Genomic DNA, 6,519 nt, shown 5'->3' on the forward strand with positions numbered 1-6,519 from the left:
ATCTTTACCATGGATCTGGAAACTCCAGCTGCTGTCAAAATTCATAAATGACATTCCTAAGGGACCAGAGAAGACCAGAAGATCAAGTTGAACTGTTTAGCTACATAAAAGTATCCCACATCGTACCCAGCTTTCGCCAATATGTTAAAATCATCTCTTATAAACACAGCCAAGTTCTTTCAGTAAGCACAGTGGTTCCCACCTGTACCCCTACCACTTCCCATCCCCCCCATGCCTGGTAAATGTGCATTGGGGTTATACACTGTTTAACTGGGGTGGCCAAAAAATAAATAAATCATATTATCCGTCATATATATATATTTTGGTATTCGCATGAGGTTTTGATGTTCAGCATTTTCTCACCAGCTGCAGGTCAAGGACAAGTCATACTGCCACACACACATAAAGCCATACTTACTTACACTATCCACATGCATCTGCATGCTACAATATAGGTTATTGGACTCTTGAAACTCTTGAGTATGATAGTCTAAATTGTATGAATGCATTAAAGACATTGTAGCATACGAAGAGTCCAATATGTGACACATGTTGAAACAGAAGAATTAACCTTGCTTTTTTGATTTGGCGATTAACTGGCTGTGGGTGTATAAGATCACCTTGCTTTCAGAACCTTGCTTTTCAGTCTCCCATTATCATAGCCTAATTATTAGCTAATTATGCAGACATGTTTAGATAACTGAAGTTCCCATCTGAGGCATTTCCGTACAAACCAGTGGAGCTATTTCTTGGTAATCTTGGTTCTTTGGTTAAGCTTACAGATACATACAAATGTTGTCTGACTGTAGACAATGCTAATCTTAAAAATGACTTCATGTGTGCATATTGCTTCAACAACTTCAACAACGGTCTAAATGTTTTAAACCATTTAAAAATATCTTGAATTGAATTAAACATTAAGAGTAGAATAGTTTCTATTCTGATACTTAAAGCTTGTTCATGAAATTTTGTGAGGTTTTAAGAAATTGCTTCAACCCTTTAACACAGAAAGTGTTATTACACACTAAGGGACTTCTGTACAAACTGGTGGGGCTATTCTTTAGTAATAGAAGTATTATTGTATAACTATTCTTTTGTATTATGACCTTCAACCTGCCATAGGCTGTTTAAGGGGTTAAACATGAGTTTTATATGCTAGATTTTGCAGATTTAGATGATTATTATTGCATGATCAAGTGTTGCTTAAACTACGATGCCTTAGAGCAATGTATTATTTTATTTTATTTTAAGAGATCAAGATTATAAGATAATCCACAGAACAATAACCTCAAATAATTAAAAAAATATTATTATTATTATTTTTATCTACAGACCACTGATTGGGTTGCATCATTCAGCATCATTTCATGATACGCCAACTTCATTTCTAAAGACATGGTATTCTTATTGTTATTATTAATATTACTTTTTTAATTGTTTTGTGCACTCTGGGCCCAGCCTTCTAACTTTTAGCACAGGGGTTTTCATACATTTTCATACATTTCACTATGTGTGTGTGATTTGTGTTGAAGTACAGTAGCTGCCTGATGGTAAAAAAAAAACTTTCCAGCCTGCTTTTGTTTTTATCTTTAGAAATGAAGTTGGCGTACCATGAAATGATGCTGAATGACGCAACCCAATCAGTGGTCTGTAGACGGGGTTAACGTGCGAATGGCGCCACTAAACCTCCTTCATTTCCGGAGTTGAGGGAGGCTCTGTTTTGCTGTCATGTTGATGTAATCTGAGTCCTCCTGGAAATGAAGTTCTGGTCTGATTTCATATGCAGATATTATGCACCCCATGAGTTCCTCACTCCAAACTGCGCAGTTAGGGAGTGCGGATAAAGCTGTGCGCACTGGCTCATGTCTAAGATAGCTGGTGGAGGAGAGGTTTTCGGGGCCGCCTGAGAGATGAGCCTTTCTGCTGATGGATCGCCCACCGCTACCAGAGGCAAAGCTGAGGCCATTAAGATCAGGGAAAATGATACATGCTGCAAACCAAGCAGATCTGTGCTTTTGATTAGAAAGGGGGACTTCTTTGTCTAACGGCAGTGTTGTCACAGAGCCGGGATAGCGATTGCATGCCTGTCTTATTCATTTCTCTGATCAAAGGAAAGACTGGGAGAATGTAAAAGGAAAGCTGACAGTGTAAGTGAAAGAAACAAGATTACCATCTTGTTGTCTCTTAAGCAAGTGGTACTCAAGTGGACTTCTTCATCATAACGAGCCAAATTCGTTGTCTGGCCAGACAGGGATTTGTGAATTTAAAACATCAGGGACAAGCATTGAACACGGAGGCCACAAATAAACACACTACAGTACACAATAAAGTCAAAGATATGCATAGATATGTTTTCAGTTCTCTTTATGGTTTGGACCCTGTAGCTGCTCTGTATACTGCGTCACTAATTTTAAATTAATATAGACCAATAGAAATGCTTATAGCAATAGAAAATACTTACATTAAACTCAGTGCTCACTTGCTTTACATTGACTTCCATTCAAAGTTCTTCAAAGAACTTTTTTGCCTTCTCCTGTAAAGTTGCCATTTTAGAGTTACTTGGGTTTTCATTGGACAGCAATGATATGGAGCATGCTTTGGCAAAGGGAAAAATAAACCAGATGAGCTCATTTAAATTTGAAAGTAAACATTTTTTCATATGAATTCTTCAGTTTTAATATAATATTCCTGCAGGAAATTAAGGACTATTCTTCCTGTTAACAGAAAGAAGAAAGTTATAATACAATCTGTTTAAAAAAAAAAAAGAATAAAATAAAGAACAGAAGAGACAAAAAGTGTCTGAAAGTCTAGTATTTCAGAAAAATAAATTATTTTCATGATTGATAAGCTTATAAACTATACTCTTTTAAAGCCTCTGGGAACAAATTTGATAAGTAGATTTTCGTGTATAATGCTAAACTTGAGTGTTAATTGAATGTTCAGCAAAGTTTACGTAAAAAAAAAACAAAGCAAAAATATGATAAAACACTCCTGACCATGGTGCAAATAATCTAATAAACATGTGAACAAAATTAATGTGACCATAGCTACACACAAAACTTTCAGACAGAGAAGTGGTTTTTAGCTTTTTACTGAACAGAGGTAGATATTTCTGAGATCTTTGCGATTTACTGAAGTTCTGATCATCCTCCCATTACACGCCTGAAGTGGAGAGAGACGACAGAAGCCCGGGCAGCTTTAGGGGCACAAGGAGCAGCTTTAGCACTCCAGGTTGCTCAGCCACAACGAGAGGGCTGAGTCATGTTAGCCATGCGATTGGTCAGAGGTATGCTGACGTAAATGAAAAATGTGATGCCCACATCAAAAGGAGAGCCATACTAGTGTAATACAGCAGACTTTCATTAGACTTTGGGAAGATCTTTATAAGACACACTTTGTACATTTATACTGGGGGCCTTGAGGAGCCAGATTAACTTCATTAGAAGAAAAACTCAGATTTAGGCTCTTTAATAAAGACTAACATTCTGGGAAAAACTGGGATCCACAATCATTTTTATGCGTTGGAGCTGGGGCTGTTCCCTCAACTAGTCAAGATCAGTAATTGTAGCAGGGTTTTTTTTGTTTGTTTGTCAGCTAAGTTTGTGTCAGTCTGATCACATTTTTGTTATTTATGTACTCACCTTTTTCATATTTTACAAAGCCGAAGACATTTCTGTCTGGAATGGAACATTTGCAACATGTAGCTACAGATTCTTAGTTTATGTTCAAGCTGTGTGTGATGCAGATCAGTCAGGCTCTGGGTACTGAAGAGTGAAGCAGATTCTGTAAGATCTTTCATGAGAGTAGACTTTGAAATGCTAAAATTATGAGCAAATGTTCATTTTCTCAGTGTTTATTTATGTATGTTAGGTTTAAAACTGTATCCAGAGAAGTGCCTTAAAAAAATAAATAAATAAATAAAATAATAATAATAAAAAGTAATAAAAAGTGCCGTGAAACAAATGTCTTTTAAGATTATATTGTGAACAACTGCAGCAGAGTTCTGGTAATTCTTGTTTACTCCCACTGCGTTTCTTATATACTTTAAGATTGCATTCAAACTCAGAAGAAATACAAAGCTGGAAGGCTGTGTCTCTATGATGGGATTTTAATTATTTCTTTTCATGTCCTTTCTGAAAATGAGAAGTTTAGCAACAAACCATTAAATGTTATGCTGGACAAACCAACCAGACGCTCGCAGATGTAAAACAACACTGCAAGTTAAGTAATAAGACCAGGCAGTAGAACAACGGTCAGAGAAAACAAGTGCACAAATGCACAAACTAAAGCAAAGCAACCAATCCAAGGGAAGGGAGAACAGTAAACAGGGTCATACTCAAGAAGCAATGCATGAAGGCCGGCTCAGTATGCAACAGACAGGTTGGTGAAACTTTACAGAGAAGTGCCAAACAAACAGAGAGTCTTGAGAACAAAAGGGCTAATAAGGAACAGGTGATACTGATTAGAACTCTGGGGACTGAGAACAGGTGAACTGTTCATGATTGGTGGAGAGGAGACACATGGTGGTGATGTCAGACTCTGAGGAATTCTGGGAATTGGAGTTTGGCACCAGGAGAGGCAGAGGGCATGGCGTTAACTAATAAACGTTTCTGAATCGCTTGGTATTAAAGCAATGGTATTCGTTAGTATTCCTCCACATTCTAGCAAATATCTCAATACAAAATAGTTACATTGGCTGAAAGCTCCCAGTAACGGACACAGACGTGAATAATAACATGACCATTATGGTTTAAATACCTCCTAATAAATAATGTAATAATGCAAAATAATAATTTCCCCTATAATATACACTGTAGATAACATTAAAGCTGTTGTTGGAGCGTATATGATAGCACCAGCTAACAGCAGCTTAATGACTTTATTTCAGAGACTGCAAAGAGCTCTCAGGACATTTAGTCATGTTAAATGATTGCATCTACAACCCCATCAAGAACTCTTTAAGTATCACTTCTTAAGAGGCTGAGAGCAGTCCCCATCTTACCGGTCACAAGGGTGGAGTCATTTTTCCTACCAGATTCAAACCCTGAGTTGAGTAAAGAAGAAGAAAGATCAGATTTGTTAATTAGACAGAATTGAGCTTGTTAATTCTAATCCCTGTGTTTCTGGGGACGCTCCTCATCCATCTGCTAAATGACCAAGGAAAAGGCGCTGTATTAATTGCTATCTTGCTTCTATATGTCTTAATTAACCACAAAAGCCACCTCCTTCGTTCTCTTTTGTTCCTTCCATTGGTTTCCTTAATGATTTCCTTCTTGGAACCACTGAGCATATGTGTGGGATTTGGAATCTTCTAGGCCATGTTTAACACAGTATTACAGTATACACAGATTGAGCCAGATTTGACTCACAAATGACAAATAGGCTGCAGATTTCAAACATTGGTACACTGCCGTGGTGAGGGAGGCATACCCTCAATCCAACAAAGGATTGGAATGAGATTATGGGATTATGGTTAGGGTTAGGATTTGGATTGAGATTATGGTTAGGGTTAGGATTTGGATTGAGATTATGGTTAGGGTTAAGACTAGGGTTTGGATTGAGATTATGTTAGGGTTAGGACTAGAGTGTGATTGAGATTATGGTTAGGGTTAGGACTAGGGTTTGGATTGAGATTATGGTTAGGGTTAGGACTAGGGTTTGGATTGAGATTATAGTTAAGATTTGGATTGAGATTATGGTTTGGGTTAGGATTTGGATTGAGATTATGGTTAGGGTTAGGACTAGGGTTTGGATTGAGATTATGGTTAAGGTTAGGATTTGGATTGAGATTATGGTTAGGGTTAGGATAGAGATTATGGTTAGGGTTAAGACTAGGGTTTGGATTGAGATTATGTTAGGGTTAGGACTAGAGTTTGATTGAGATTATAGTTAAGATTTGGATTGAAATTATGGTTAGGGTTAAGACTAGGTTTTGGATGAAGATTATAGTAAAGGGACTTTAGGACTAGGATTTGGATTGAGATTATGGTTAGGGTTAGGATTTGGATTAATATTATGGTTAGGGTTAGGGTATAGGTTGAGATTACAGTAAAGGTTTGGACTAGGATTTGGATTGTGATTATGGTTAGGGATAGGATTTGGATTGAGATTATAGTAAAGGTTAAGACTAGGATTTGGATGCCAGATGCACATTCCTCACCTACAATATATTTTTTTGATTGAAATTGAGATTTTTTTGTTAGCACCTATATACATTAACTAATGATACAAGGACAGCTATCCAAGAAACAATCAATAATTCAGATGTTTAATATTAAGATCATTCAGATTCAGTAAAGATTTAGTAAACAGTGTGACCCTGGGTTCACTATCACCACTACAGTAAAGAAATTCAAGATAGCATGTTACTTTATAATGAAACATTTCACACAAAACCACTCAGGGTGACCTTTGTAAATTGAATTGTGGGCTTTCTTTTATTTCGAATAAGTAATTTAAATGTTTAACTGCAATGACAGCAATGAAATATAATATGTTAGAATATAACAAACAAAAAAA

The sequence above is a fragment of the Salminus brasiliensis genome, chromosome 2 (assembly GCF_030463535.1).
Source record: "Salminus brasiliensis chromosome 2, fSalBra1.hap2, whole genome shotgun sequence".
Taxonomy (NCBI): domain Eukaryota; kingdom Metazoa; phylum Chordata; class Actinopteri; order Characiformes; family Bryconidae; genus Salminus; species Salminus brasiliensis.